Raw genomic sequence first — 15,063 nt, forward strand, 5'->3', positions numbered from 1 at the left:
AGCCATGAAGCATAGTGGCTGTGCCATGAGGAGCCGCAGGTGATGCCCTGGCAGACCTGGTGAGCTCATCTGGGAAAGCCAGCATCAGGGCTCCAGCTACACCCCTGATGCTGGATGAAAAAAGCAACCCTACTGTCCAAAGCCAAGAGTCCAGTCTCCTGCATCTTGCTGTAGTACTGTAGCAAAATTTGAGCCATATTTCCCCCCCAACTGGCAATTAAATATTCTTGTTACCTATTTTTTGTTTGAAAGCAGTTAACTTAATAAGATACTTCAAACATAGGCTTTCTGCACATATTCAAAGTCCGTGGATATATGACTCGCTCCAGAAAAGCACTGTTTCTGAACAAGCTGCTAAACCCCCTACTCTGAAGGCTCCAGAAGTTCAAAGGGCAACTCCAGGGAACAATGGTATCAGAAAACATCTACAATTACCAAAACAAAGGCTTGATTCCTCTTGATTACCATGTAAAAGTTAAACATTTCCCTGATACTCAGAGACCTGCTCAAGAGAGAAATACAATCACCTTCTAAAAGTGTTTTATCATCCCCTAAAATGTGATAGAGATAAATCAGCCTCTCTTAAGATGTTCCTCTCACTTTACTGACAGAAGCCAGGTGCTGTTTTACACCAAGCATCTTATTTATATGGCTAAAGTGACGTGGGAGAAATCTCACTGTGACCTAGGAAAGGATATAAACTTTTATAATCTGGTTTTTAAGATAACCTCTGGTCCCTGACTGAGAAGACACTTCCTCTGTGTACAGCTTCTTCCAGTACTGACTGCTCAAATTCCCTGCCTGCTCCTCAGAAACGGAGTACTTGCCTGGATGAACCAATACATCATTCCTGTTTTCTTAGAATATGTGCCTTGTTTCAGGGCACACTGGACTCATTCTAATTAACATGTCTTATTTGTCTAAAGGAACCTACAAAGACTTGCCACATGGTGCCCACTGAAGGAAGCCAGTTTCTGGCTTCTCCCACTGAAATGCATATCTTTGGGATATGCCTTTATTTCAATCACCAACAAGAATGTCTGGTCTCTGGAGTGTGAACTCGCTAACTGGTTGCAGAATAGACTGGTAGTGATTCCCAGATGTAAAGGTAAAACAATTACTTGCCTCACAAGTGCAGCAGGTTAAATGCATTGCTCTGAGAAATGCATGTGCTTTTTAGCACTTCCTTATTTTAAGAAAAAAAGGAATACATACATAACTAGAAAATTGCCTGTGGGCTTGAAAAGTAAAAAATGAAGTGAATGTATTGAGTCAAAGAAGAAAACACATACATGTAGGTCATTATCCTGGTTTGAGCCAGGATAGAACCAATTTTCTTTCTAGTGATTTTACTTTTCAGTTAAGTTGCTTCTAAGTAGCTGCACTTGCTGAAATTAATGGCACATTTTCCAGTCAGTGTCTGCTTCTAGGACTGATAAGGCTCAATGTTTATAGTTCCAGCTAGAGAATGGTATGCAGAAGCAAGGCTTGGTTCTGAAAAACATCTAATGGTCCTGAACCAGAAGGGAGGAAAGGAGTCACACCTGCGACCCTCCTTTGGGGAAAAGCAGACTAGACAGGTGTCAACGTTTGACTCCGTTTGACAACAATGCTCTCGATCCCCTCCCCCTCCCACCCAGGTAGGGAAGGAGAGAGAGAAAAAAAGAGAGAGAGACTTGGCTGGATTGAAAACTGAACCGTGCAGCTTTATTTAGAATACTAATATGTGATATGAGAGTATATATATATATATGTGATTATACAAAGGTGTGGGTAGAAGCCTCTCGCTTCCCCCCACCCCCAGCAACTCGCACAGCACTTCCCTCAGACGAGACAATTTCGAGGAATCCCGAAGCTGCTCCTGGAGAAAGGCAGAGAGCTACGAGGGTCAGGAGGGCTTGAGGTCGATGGGTCGACGATGATGGGCAGATGGTGCTTTCCCAGATGCCGGCCACGAACGGAAGAAAGAGAGAGAGAGAAGGAAGGCAGACAGAGGCGAAGCGAAACGGCGAGAGAGCGAAGCAGGAAGGAAGGAAGTTTTCTTCTGTCATCTCCGACCTTCCCCCGAGCCTACGTAGATATATGGAATGGAATATCTCTGGCCAGTTTTGCTGTTCGTCTAACCCATCCTCCCACGGGGGGACCACAAATCCCCCCGCAGTGTCTGAGCCGGCAGAGCAAAGGCACGACCTTGAGGGCCCAGCAATTACAAAAACATTCCAGTGTCTTATCAACCTAGCAGAACACGCAGTTGCTAGTTGAAGTAAGCTCACTGAAATGAAAAAAAGGAATCAGCAAAAGAAAAACTGGCTTCATCCTGGCTCAAACCAGGACAACAGGTGACTGAAATTAAACAAATGAAGTATTCCATCCCATATATGTCATACTCGGTATAAATTTGAGGAATTATGAGGGTCAAGCCTTCATGATCCATGGCCAGTGTTCTGGGAAGACTCTGTCCGTTCATCTGCCTTTGATCCTGATCCATGTGTTCCTGAATCCGTGTGTTCCTGCACCCAGCTCCTGTCTGCTGACTCCAGGAGCCCAGTCCAGGACTTTTCCAGGGCCTGCCCTGCAGCCTCAGTGGTGACATGAGCGTTATTGGGGGGGGGAAGCAATAGTAGTTTTGTATATATTTGTACATATTTCATTATTTTCCTTTTCATCACTACTGTTTCATTAAAGCTGTGTAGTTTAGTTTCCAACCTGCAAGTCTCTCTCGTTCTTTCTCCTTTCCCTATAGGGGAAGGGAGAGGGGTTAATAGAGAGCATCTGTCATTCATTCATTTGCTGGCCCAGCATTAAACCATGACATTGTCCTGGTTTGAGGCAGGATGAAGCAAATTTTCCTTTTACTGATTTTTTTTTTCCTTCAGTAAGCTGGGACTGATAACACTGGAATGTTTATGTTATTGCTGGGACTCCAAGGTCGCGTCTTTACTCTGCCGGCTCAGGCACTACCGGGAGATCTATGACTCCCCTGTAGGAGGCTGAATTAGGCAGACAGCAAAATTGGCCAGAGATATTCCATTCCATATATCTGCGTAAGCTCAGAGGAAGGTCAGAGATCACAGAAGACAACTTCCTTCCTGCTTCTTCTTCCCTTCTCTTCCGTCCATGGCCGGGCATCCAGGGAGGACTTTGTCCATCTACCACCATCAACCCCTAGGCTCGAGCTCTCCTGACCCTCATAATTCTACTCTCTCTCTCTGGCAGCAGTCCAGGACTTTTTGGGACTGTTCACAGCTAAGGGGAGTGCTGTGGGAGTTGCTGGGGGTGGGGGGAAGCAGTAGGCATTTGCACATTCTTGAACACATTTGTATATAATTATACATATTTTCTTTCATCCTTAGTGTTTAATTGAAGCTGTGTAGTTTAGTTTTCAATCCAGAGAGTCTCTCTCTCATTCTCTCTCTCCTTCCCTACCTGGGTGGGAGGGGGAGGGGACCGAGAGCGTTGTTGTCGATCCTGAGTCAAACCGTGACAGACAGTAATACAGATATACTTGAAATAGCCTGCTGAAGTAGTCCTGTCTTTTGTATTGCTGTGTAAAAGAATATGCAGCAAGAACATGGTATGATAAAAGGTGAACTGTTACAATCAAGCTGTTATTGCGATTGGAGATGTTTCACACATTAAAAACCCAAGGACAAGAAGGTGCCTTTGGAAGAAAATGGTCTTGTGCTAAACTCTTTAAGGGATACAGACCTCTGTCATCATGTATTCACAAGCATATGCTGCTTCATCTGAGATGGAAGTCAGACAAGAAAATATGCTTTGACCTCTGAGAAAGCTGCAGGTTCTCTGCTCCATGTTCAGTGTTCATGCTATAACTTGCCCTGTTGGAGTTTCACTCCAGTAGTTGTGTTTGTCATCATCTTTCCATATCTGGAAACCCATTTTTATTCTACAATATGAAGCGTATCAACAGATCTGCTGCTGGGTGAAAAATGGCACTGTGCTGTATAAAGCTGACTTAGTGTCATGTGACCCTCAGTGTTTGAAAGTGCTACCAGCTTCCTAGCTGCAGCTAAATCACATAGATATACCACTTCAGTAGAAAAAATAGCAAAATACATGTGGACTATGGAATATATCTTGCTGTTTTAAAGAGACAATGATCGATACCTACTGCTGTCTGACTTTTTGTTTGGTTTGGTTTTGTTCCTTTTGTATGTTTAATACCAAATTGGTATTCCACAATTGAATATAGTTAAACATTACACACAGAGCTGAATTTTTCTTCTGGATCTGGTATTTTTTCAAAGTAAACAGGCAATTTAAAATAAAGCATTTGAAACCTAAAACTAGAACATACTTCCTGATGGTGCATACCATTTGTTACCCACTAATATTCAGGTTTTGTTCAGGTCCTATCTTCAAGTTTTAAATGAGGTTTCAGTGATGCACAAACCCTTAGGCTGACCCTTTGTGCAAGGCAAGATGCCACTCCCTAGTATATAAGAAATACATATCCATGTTCATTTCTTCAGACCAATTTAAGAAATTAAATGAAAGTGAAGTGGTTCAGAAGGCTTTTAAATATAAAAATATATATTTTGCAGTTCCCTCTGGACTGCTCCTCCCCACCTTGTTTTTTCTCCCCCTTTTGTTTTTGGGGGGTTGGTTTCTTTCATATTGAGGAATTTATGGGCACAGAGTCCCACAACCCCAGCATCCTCATAATTTACATTTGATTGACTGCTTTTACCTCCTTTCCCCCCCGCCCATATTTCCCATTTGATTGACAACAAGATACAAGCAAAAAGTTAACAATGTAAGAAAGGCAACTTAATCACAATTAACTTACCAAACATTCACTATGAGATCATAGAATCATAGAATCCTAGGAGTTGGAAGGGACCTCGAAAGATCATCTAGTCCAACCCCCCTGCCAGAGCAGGGTCACCTAGAGTACATTACACAGGAATGCGTCCAGGTGGGTTTTGAATATCTCCAGTGAAGAAGACTCCACAACCTCTCTGGGCAGCCTGTTCCAGTGCTCTGTCACTCTCACAGTAAAAAATTTTTTTCTGATATTCACCTTAAACCTCCTATGCTCCAATTTGTATCCATTACTCCTTGTCCTATCACTGGTCATCACTGAAAAAAGCTTAACTCCATCTTCTTGACACTCACCCTTTACGTATTTGTAAACATTGATGAGGTCACCCCTCAGTCTCCTTTTCTCCAAACTAAAGAGACCCAGCTCTCTCAGCCTTTCCTCATAAGGGAGATGTTCCACTCCCTTAATCATTTTTGTGGCTCTGCGCTGGACTCTTTCCAGCAGTTCCCTGTCCTTCTTGAACTGAGGGGCCCAGAACTGGACACAATACTCCAGATGTGGCCTCACCAAGGCAGAATAGAGGGGGAGGAGAACCTCTCTTGACCTACTAACCACACCCTTTCTAATGCACCCCAGGATGCCATTGGCCTTCTTAGCCACAAGGGCACACTGCTGGCTCATGGTCATCCTCCTGTCTACCAGGACCCCCAGGTCCCTTTCACCTACACTGCTCTCCAGCAGGTCAGCCCTTAGACCGCACACAGACCTCTAACTCTTCCTGTTTATTCCCCATGCTGCGTGCATTGGTGTACAGGCATTTCAGGAAGCAAGCAGAGCACACTGGTAGGACCAAATCCTCCTTAGACCACCTTCCTTCAGGCCCTGGTATGTTCCTCTTGGGCTTGTCCCTAACAGACCCAGTTTTCTCCCCTTCCCCCTTCACATCTAGTTTAAAGCTCTCTCAATGAGCCTTGCTAAGTCCTGCCCCAAAAGCCTTTTCCCCCTCTGTGACAGGTGCATCCCACCTGCCACCATCAGGCCAGGTGTCTCATATAGCAACCCATGATCAAAGAAACCAAAGCCCTGCCTTTGGCACCAGTCTTGTAGCCATTCATTCATCAGTAAACTCTTCCTGTTTACCGCTCCACCCATTCTTACAAGAGGTATGGAGGCAAACACGACTTGTGCTCCAGACCCCCTAACTAGCCGTCCCAGGGCCCTGAAGTCTCTCTTCATTGCCCTTACATTTCTTGTAATAATTTCATCACTGCCAACCTGGAAAATCAGCAGTGGGTAGTAATCAGAGGGATTTACAATACTAGAGAGTTTCCTTTTAACATCTCTAATGCGAGCCCCAGGGAGGCAGCAGACCTCCCTGTGGGATGGGTCTGGTCGACAGATGGGCCCTTCTGTTCCCCTCAGAAGGGAGTCACCCACCACAATTACCCTCCTTTCCTTCTGAGTTGAAGAAGTCCTAAGGTGTGGAGCTGAGCGACAAGTCCTAGGTGGTTCACTAGACAAATCTATCCCTCCAACTTCATTTTCCTGTCCTTGAAGTACCAAGGCCTCATACCTATTCTTCAAGGGCAATTCGGAGGGCGGAGGGGGTTGGGAGGGTTTTTGCTAAAGATAACTTATTCAAACCTTAGACAGGAAAAAAATCATGACTAGGTAAAAGTAACTCAATCATACAAATAAATAAACCCAGCATGTTTGTGCTGGCCAAAGTTTTAATTTTTATGTGTGCAAAGTTTTAATTCTCATGTTTCAAAAAAGCAGGGCTTGTCTGAAAAGGTTTGGGGCTACAGGCTTGGGCAGAGTGGCTGGAAACCTGCCCTGTGGAAAAGGACCTGGTGGTGCTGGTTGACAGCCAGCAGTGTGCCCAGGTGGCCAAGGCCAACAGCATCCTGGCCTGCATCAGGAATAGTGTGGCCAGCAGGAGTAGAGAAGCGATCGTGCCCCTGTACTCAGCACTGGTGAGGCCGCACCTCAAGTACTGTGTGCAGTTCTGGGCCTCTCACTACAAGAAGGACAGTGAGGTGCTGGAGTGTGTTCAGGAAAGAGCAACCAAGCTGGTGAATGGTCTAGAGAGGAGAGGCTGAGGGAATGGGGATTGTTTAGTTTGGAGAACAGAAGGCTGAGGGGAGACCTCATTGCTCTCGACAACTACCTGAAAGGAGGTTGCAGTGAGGCAGGCAGGGGAGGTTTAGACGAGATATTAGTAAGAATTTATTTACAAAAAGAGTAGTTAGGCACTGGAACAGCCTGCCCAGTGAGGTGGTGGAGTCACCATTCCTGGAGGTATTCAAGAAATATGTAGATGTGGCACTTCAGGGCATGCTCTAGTGGGCATGGTGGGTTTTTTGGGGGTTGTGTGTTGTGGGTTTTGTGGGGTGTGTGGTTGTGGTTTTGTGGTGGTTTGTTTGTTTTTCCCCTGGGTGGACAGTTGGAATTGGTGATCTTAGAGGTCTTTTCCAACTGTGACAATTCTGTGATTCTGTGAAAAAATGGCAGGCTCTCTCACTGGGCAGTGCTCAGATGTGCATTTTCCCCCTGAGCCCCTCCCACATATAAAAAAAAGCCCTTAGGGAGTGCAGGTGACCAGGGTGGACAAACAGGGTGTGGCATGGAAGAAAGGGCATGGTGCAGCAGTTTGCACAGAAGGCAGTCCCAGAAAGGGTGCTGAACTTTGCCAGCTTGACCAGGGAGCAATGTTATACGTTCAGCAGAAACCCATGTCCACTAAGCTCTGCACCCACCATGACTGATGCAGCTTCCCAGACAGAGCTCCAGTGGGAACATGCTGCCTCCCAGGTGTCAGGCTGCAGGGTGTGCCCTGCTCTTATGCCAGTACTAGATGGCAGCAGTGAGCACACCTATGGGAGGTGTGCCCAGGTAGAGGAACTCCTCCATTTAGTGACAGAGCTCTGGGAGGAGGTGAGTAGGTTGAGGACTATCAGGGAGTGCGAGAGAGAGAAACTACTGGAATCGCACCCTACTTGCCCTGAGACAGGCCCAACAGGCAGACTGGATGCATGATACAGAGGATTCCCTAACCTCTTTCCACCAGGCTGAACCATCATCCTGGTTATTGTTCAGTTCCACTTGCAGATCCTCATACCTATTATGCAAGGACACCAGGTTGGAAGGGACCTCTGAAGATCATCGAGTCCAATCCCCCTGCCAAAGCAGGAACACCTAGGGCAGATCACATAGGAATGCATCCACACAGGTCTTGAAAGTCTCCAGAGAAGGAGAGTCCACAACCTCTCTGAGCAGCCTGTTCCAGTGCTCTGCCACTCTCACAGTAAAGAAGTTTTTTCTGATGTTTATGTGGAACCTCCTATGTTCCAGTTTGCACCCATTGCCCCTTGTCCTATCACAGGGCACCACTGAAAAGAGACTGGCCCATTCTTCACATCCACCTTTCAGATATTTATAGACATTAATAAGGTCCCCTATTAGTCTTCTCTTCTTAAGACTAAACAGCCTTGAGAATTGGGGGATACTTATTTAGAGCTCAGTCTCCCCCATGGACTATTAATATTATTCTGTGTGATAACCGTATTAACCTTAGTAGTTTTATCTTGCTCGTGTAGATAATCAGAGGTCATGCACATCCAGTAGAGTATGGGTTTGTTGAACTCGACAATGTGAGCCTAATACTAATAACTAGCTTGGGAACATATTCCATGGACACATGCCTTGGGAAAAGAACACGCACATCAGCTTGGCCCAGGAGATAGCTAGAACAAGCAACAAGTCCAGCTGCTGGATTTGTGCTAATTTCCCTGAATATTCAGGAAAGAGGCACCTATGTTTGGTGTCCCTATTCCTTCCAGTATCTCCTGGAGCAACCTCTGGATAAACAAAACCTCTAATATAGTAAGGAATTAGAAACCCAGGACTGGGAAATAACTACCCTGATACTAAGGAACAAGTATTGCACTTGTATACAAAGGTACAACCCCCCAAAAGGCATGGATAAGGTAAACTGTCTAAAGGATACATTCTTTGTATCCCCATTTAGCCTTCTATGAAGAAGTAACTAGGTGGATAGATGATAGTAGGGCAGTAGATGTGGTTTATCTTGATTCCAGTAAAGCATTTGACACTGTCTCCCACAGCATCGTCATAGATAAACTGAGGAAGCGTGGTCTTGATGGTCAGGTAGTGAGGTGGATCATGAACTGGTTGAAAGGAAGAAGTCAGAGAGTTGTGGTTAATGGGACAAAATCTAGTTGGAAGTCTGTGACTAGTGGAGTCCCTCAGGGGTTGGTACTGGGACCGGTACTATTCAATATTTTCATCAATGACCTGGATGAGGGAACAGAGTGTGTCCTCAGCAAGTTTGCTGATGACACTAAACTGGGAGGAGTGGCTGACACACCAGAAGGCTGTGCTGCCATTCAGAGAGACCTAGACAGGCTGGAGAGTTGGGCAGGGAGAAACTTGATGAAATTCAACAAGGGCAAGTGTAGAGTCTTGCATCTGGGGAAGAACAACCCCATGTACCAGTACAGGTTGGGGGCTGACCTGCTGGAGAGCAGTGTAGGTGAAAGGGACCTGGGGGTCCTGGTGGACAGGAGGATGACCATGAGCCATCAATGTGTCCTTGTAGCCAAGAAGGCCAATAGCATCCTGGGGTGCATTAGAAAGGGTGTGGTTAGTAGGTCAAGGGAGGTTCTCCTCCCCCTCTATTCTGCCTTGGTGAGGCTGCATCTGGAATATTGTGTCCAGTTCTGGGCCCCTCAGTTCAAGAAGGACAGGGAACTGCTTGAAAGAGTCCAGCGCAGAGCCACAAAAATGATTAAGGGAGTGGAACATCTCCCTTATGAGGAAAGGCTGAGGGAGCTGGGTCTCTTTAGCTTGGAGAAGAGGAGACTGAGGGGCGACCTCAATGTTTACAAATATGTTAAGGGTGAGTGTCTGGAGGACGGAGCCAGGCTTTTTTCAGTGATGTCTAGTGATAGGACTAGGGGCAATGGGTACAAACTGGAACATAGGAGGCTCCACGTAAACATCAGAAAAAACTTCTTTACTGTGAGAGTGACAGAGCACTGGAACAGGCTGCCCAGAGAGGTTGTGGAGTCTCCTTCACTGGAGACATTCAAAACCCGCCTGGATGCGTTCCTGTGTGATGTACTCTAGGTGATCCTGCTCTGGCAAGGGGGTTGGACTAGATGATCTTTCGAGATCCCTTCCAACCCCTAAGATTCTGTGATTCTGTGATTCGTGGGAAGATATTCAGAATGTGCCCCAACTCTTTTGATAGGAAGGCCTTTTTGTAGAAATTGGCTGGTCTCAGAAGGAAAAGGTTGGTATTGGATATGTGGAGACAAAGCTAGAAAGGTGTTGCCAGCAAATTGGTCAGGAATATGCACTTTAGGAGCTGTAGTCCCTAATGTGACCATTATTGACAAATTGAAAAATGAGGAACAAATATGGCTCAGAACCTTCATCAAAAGAAACAAAAGAAGTAGCAACCCCCTGCCATGCAACAAAGAATGGGGATTTAGCCTGCTGGGTTTGCCACCTTTTGCAAGCAGCTCTTGGTGTGTCATTGTCAATGTTTGACTCAGTTTGACAACAATGCTCTCGATCCCCTCCCCCTCCCACCCAGGTAGGGAAGGAGAGAGAGAAAAAAAAAAGAGAGACTTGGCTGGATTGAAAACTGAACCGTGCAGCTTTAATTAGAATACTAATATGTGATATGAGTGTATATATATATACATATATGTGATTATACAAAGGTGTGGGTAGAAGCCTCTCGCTTCCCCCCACCCCCAGCAACTCCCACAGCACTCCCCTCAGACGAGACAATTTCGAGGAATCCCGAAGCTGCTCCTGGAGAAAGGCAGAGAGTTACGAGGGTCAGGAGGGCTTGAGGTCGATGGGTCGACGATGATGGGCAGATGGTGTTTTCCCAGACGCCGGCCACGAACGGAAGAAAGAGAGAGAGAGAGAAGAAGGAAGGCAGACAGAGAGGCGAAGCGAAGCGGCGAGAGAGCGAAGCAGGAAGGAAGGAAGTTTTCTTCTGTCATCTCCGACCTTCCCCCGAGCCTACGTAGATATATGGAATGGAATATCTCTGGCCAGTTTTGCTGTTCGTCTAACCCAGCCTCCCACGAGGGGGCCACAAATCCCCCCTGCAGTGTCTGAGCTGGCAGAGCAAAGGCACAACCTTGAGGGCCCAGCAATTACAAAAACATTCCAGTGTCTTATCAACCTAGCAGAACACACAGTTGCTAGTTGAAGAAAGCTCACTGAAATGAAAAAAGGAATCAGCAAAAGAAAAACTGGCTTCATCCTGGCTCAAACCCGGACAGTCATGCAGTGAAGCAAGCCCATGCAGGCATCAGATGTTTCCCTGTTTCCCATAACAGGCAACAGTGGAAGCCCCTGAGTACTGGCCATGATTTGTAGGTATCCCTTCCTCATTGCTGCCCAAATTTTATTTTCTCTCATATTTTTCAGTGTTCTTTCCTTAGGAACAAAGAGATTTCTTTAATAAACACTGATTTTAGGGAATCTGTTGTACCCTTCTCAAAGGGGCTGAAGCTCTGACTTATAGAAGCATTGATAAGCCCTAACTCATCCTCACTGTCCAAGGAACATTGGTCTTTTAGAAAGGAAGCTACAATCTAAATTTAGCTAAGTTAAACAAGAAAAAAAAAATCTGAACAATCTGCTTAAATGTTGCAAACTCATTTTCTAAACTGTCTGAAATCTTATTGACATGTTGGGGGAAAAAGAAACCACTGAGATGAGACTCTGAATGTGAAACATTCTTCCTGAATATTACATTTAATTCAGAAACTTACAAACACTTGAACATGAGGGTTTCAAGTGGAAACACCTTCCTTTCTTTCTACCCTGAAAACATTTATGGTGGACTGATAAACTTGACGGGTGCATGTATCTAGTGTATCTTTGCATATGCATGTACACGCACACACACTCGCTCAAAGAATTACCCAACAGCCTTTCATTTCAGACAGGTAATATCAAATTGAATACAGAGTATTCAATTGGGACATACATTCTGTTGGAATGAGGAATGAAGGAAATTATAATTATTTTTTTCTGTATTTATGAATTGCTTCTTGATGAGAAGGCTTTTCTCCAGTGGGGGTGTGTGCACTGTTCATAACACCTAGCATGAGTGCACACCTGGAAAATTCTTTCAAATGTCTTATAACTTGCTGTTGGTGATGAGGTATTCCACAAACACAAATACTGTGATTAAATCTCATTTGAATGGCATTTGTACATGCCCTGGTTTAAGCCAGGATTAAGTCTATTTTCCTTTTACTAATCTTTTTTCCTCTAGAGAACTCTCGTAACTAGCAGCAAGTTTTCCAACTAGTGGACTGATAACACTGGAATGTTTATGTTGCTGCTCGGACTTCAAGGTAATTTTGCTCTACTTGTTGAAACTGTGGCATCAGATGCTACAGGGAGCAGAAGAGTCGTATCTGCAACCCTCCTGTAGGGAGGAGTGGACTAGACGGACAGCAAAATCGACCCAAGTATTCCATTCCATATATCTACGTAAGCTCAGTGTAAGGTCAGGGATCACGGAAGACAACTTCCTTCTTGTTTCTTCTTCCCTTCTCTTCCATCCATGGCCAGTGTCCAGGGAGGACTCCGTCTGTCCATCACCTTTGAACCCTAGGCTCATGCGTTCCTGACCCTCATAACTCTACCCTCAGCTCCTGTCTGCTCTGCTGCTCTCTCCGGCAGTGTTCTGGGACTTTTCGGAACTGCTCACAGCTAAGGAGAGTGCCGTAGGAGTTGCTGGGGGTGGGGGGAGGCAATAGGGTTTTGCACATTCCCGAACACATCTGTATATAGTTGTACATATTTTCTTTTATCATTAGTGTTTAATTACAGCTGTGTAGTTTAGTTTTCAATACAGAAAGTCTCTCTCCTTCATTTCCTTTCTCCTTCCCTACCTGAGTGGGAGGGGGAGGGGATCAAGAGTGTTATTGTCAGTGGTTCAATTGCCGATCCTGAGTCAAACCATGGCAATAAATCAATCAGGGCTGCTCTTTCTATCAGGCAACCTCAAAGGTAAATCAGCAATGCATTTGTACAAATATCATAAGAATCTTCATGAGCTCTTGCTGGAGATAATGAAATACCATGATTGGTTCCTAACATATTATTTGGAGAGATGTTGAGATTTTGCAAAGTTGTAAGCATGTCCAATGATATTGCATGCATGAGATAGCCTAGCTCTGCCTTTGAGTAGGACAGCCTCCTGCACATTCAGCAGCCCTAGGACTAAGCTTTTCAAAGGGTGCTTTCTAAGCTCCCTGTATTCTCCTCTGAAGTTTCCAGTCTCTGTGATTGAAGTTATTCTCCAGTTAGGGATTGTTCATTAGGTAAATATATAAAGCAACTGTATTTTTACTTCAGCTGTGGATCAGGACTCCTGTGCCCTTGTAATTTGGAGTCCCCTAAGGACTGACTGAATGATTCCGTTTTTACATGTCATGACAATGCATATTCCACAATTATTTAAAAATATGACAGGATAGCTGTGAATGGTTTTATCTGTGATTCTCACAAGTTTTAGAGACCTGTTTACATTTCTATACTCCTAATCACTTCCATAAAGGCAGTTTGTTGTCTTTGTCCTGTGTCTGGTAAACTTTGGGGAGAAGATAACAGCATCAGAAAACATGCTTGTCAGCAAATGCTGGTTACATGAAAAGAACTCTTCTTCCTGCTTAATATCTTCCTTTCTCTCAGGTTTTTCTTACTATGCTTTCCAGTGGGCATGAAACACAGAGCATGTCCTCCCCACAACAAAGTTGCACCACAAATTAGGCCACGTAAGGAGAACAGCCAGCGCACCACAGGGAGTTATTACCTCCCTGTCTGTGTCCCTGGATGAGGCTGCACTTTGTGTGCTGTGCAAGGGGTTTAACCCCCTGTTCAAGAGGGATGTGAGAAACCTGGTGAAGGTCCAGCAGAGACCCTCTGATATGTTCAGGTCCTGTGGAAAATAGCCATGAGAAAAGAAAAAGGGCCTCCTCTATCTGTAAAGAAGTAGGCAAAACAATGTGAGACCAGCTAAGGGCCAGGGCTTGCTGTGAGCAGCACTGTGAATGTTGACAAAAATCAGAACACTGTTTATCATGTGTTTGGTGTGTGATTGGCTACATCCTGGGAGCCCAAGGTCTGTGTATGTGCCAAGGAGCAGGTGTGAGTGCTGTTTACACTCTCTGTACCCCGGTTGCTTATTCTCAGTTCCCACTGTAAAAGTATATAAGGGAGCATTTTCTCATAATAAACGATTCCATTGCTTCTCACCCTGGAGTCCGTGTCTTAACCACCACAAGGTCCTAAGGCACACAGAGGCTGAGGGAGCCAGGTTTTCCCAGTTTGTACAGCCTAAGAGTTGCCTGCAGCCGTGCGAGGGGTGACTGCCAAGGTGGTAGGGCCAAGATTGTCTAAGTAGTAGCAGCCAGCGAGACTAGGCTGACGCATTGCAGCTTAGAAGGCTCAGACTGGGCACCCTCTTCACTAGGGGGTGGCATAGCACTGACATAGCTGGCCCACAGAGGGGTCTCCATCCTTGGAGGCTTGGCTAGGCAAAGACCCAGCAACCTGTTAGAGAGCTGGAGCATTGAGTAGGAGGTCAGAGGAGAAAGTTCCAGGATGCAATCCCAGCCAACACTTTTGTGATTCTCTAGTATTTTAACATATGAGCCATGCCACTGGGCTTCAGACTTCATGTCTGACTAATCTGATAGCCTTCTATGATGGTGTGACAGAATGGATAGATGCAGGGAGAACAGTGGATGTTGTCTTCCTCGACTTTAGCAAAGCTTTTGAGACTGTCTCCCATAATATCCTTGTGGATAAGCTCAGAAAGTGTGAATTAGAACAGTGAGATGGATTGAGAAGTGGCTAAACAATAGAGCCCAGAGGGTTGTGATCAACAGTGCAGAGCTCAGCTGGAGACCTGTGACTAGTGGTGTTCCCCAGGGGTCAGTACTGGGCCCAGTCTTATTCAACATCTTCATCAATGACCTGGATGAGGGGATGGAGCGTATGCTCAGCAAGTTTGCTGATGATATGAAGCTGGGAGGATTGGCTGATACACCTGAAGGCTGTGCAGCCATTCAGTGAGATCTAGACAGACTGGAGAGCTGGGCAAAGAGGACCCTAATGAGGTTCAACAAGAATAAGTGAAGAGGATGATTAAGGGACTGGAACATCTGTCATACGAGGAAAGGCTAAGAGACCTGGAGCTGTTTAGT

The sequence above is a fragment of the Apus apus genome, chromosome W, assembly GCF_020740795.1.
Source record: "Apus apus isolate bApuApu2 chromosome W, bApuApu2.pri.cur, whole genome shotgun sequence".
NCBI classification, from domain to species: domain Eukaryota; kingdom Metazoa; phylum Chordata; class Aves; order Apodiformes; family Apodidae; genus Apus; species Apus apus.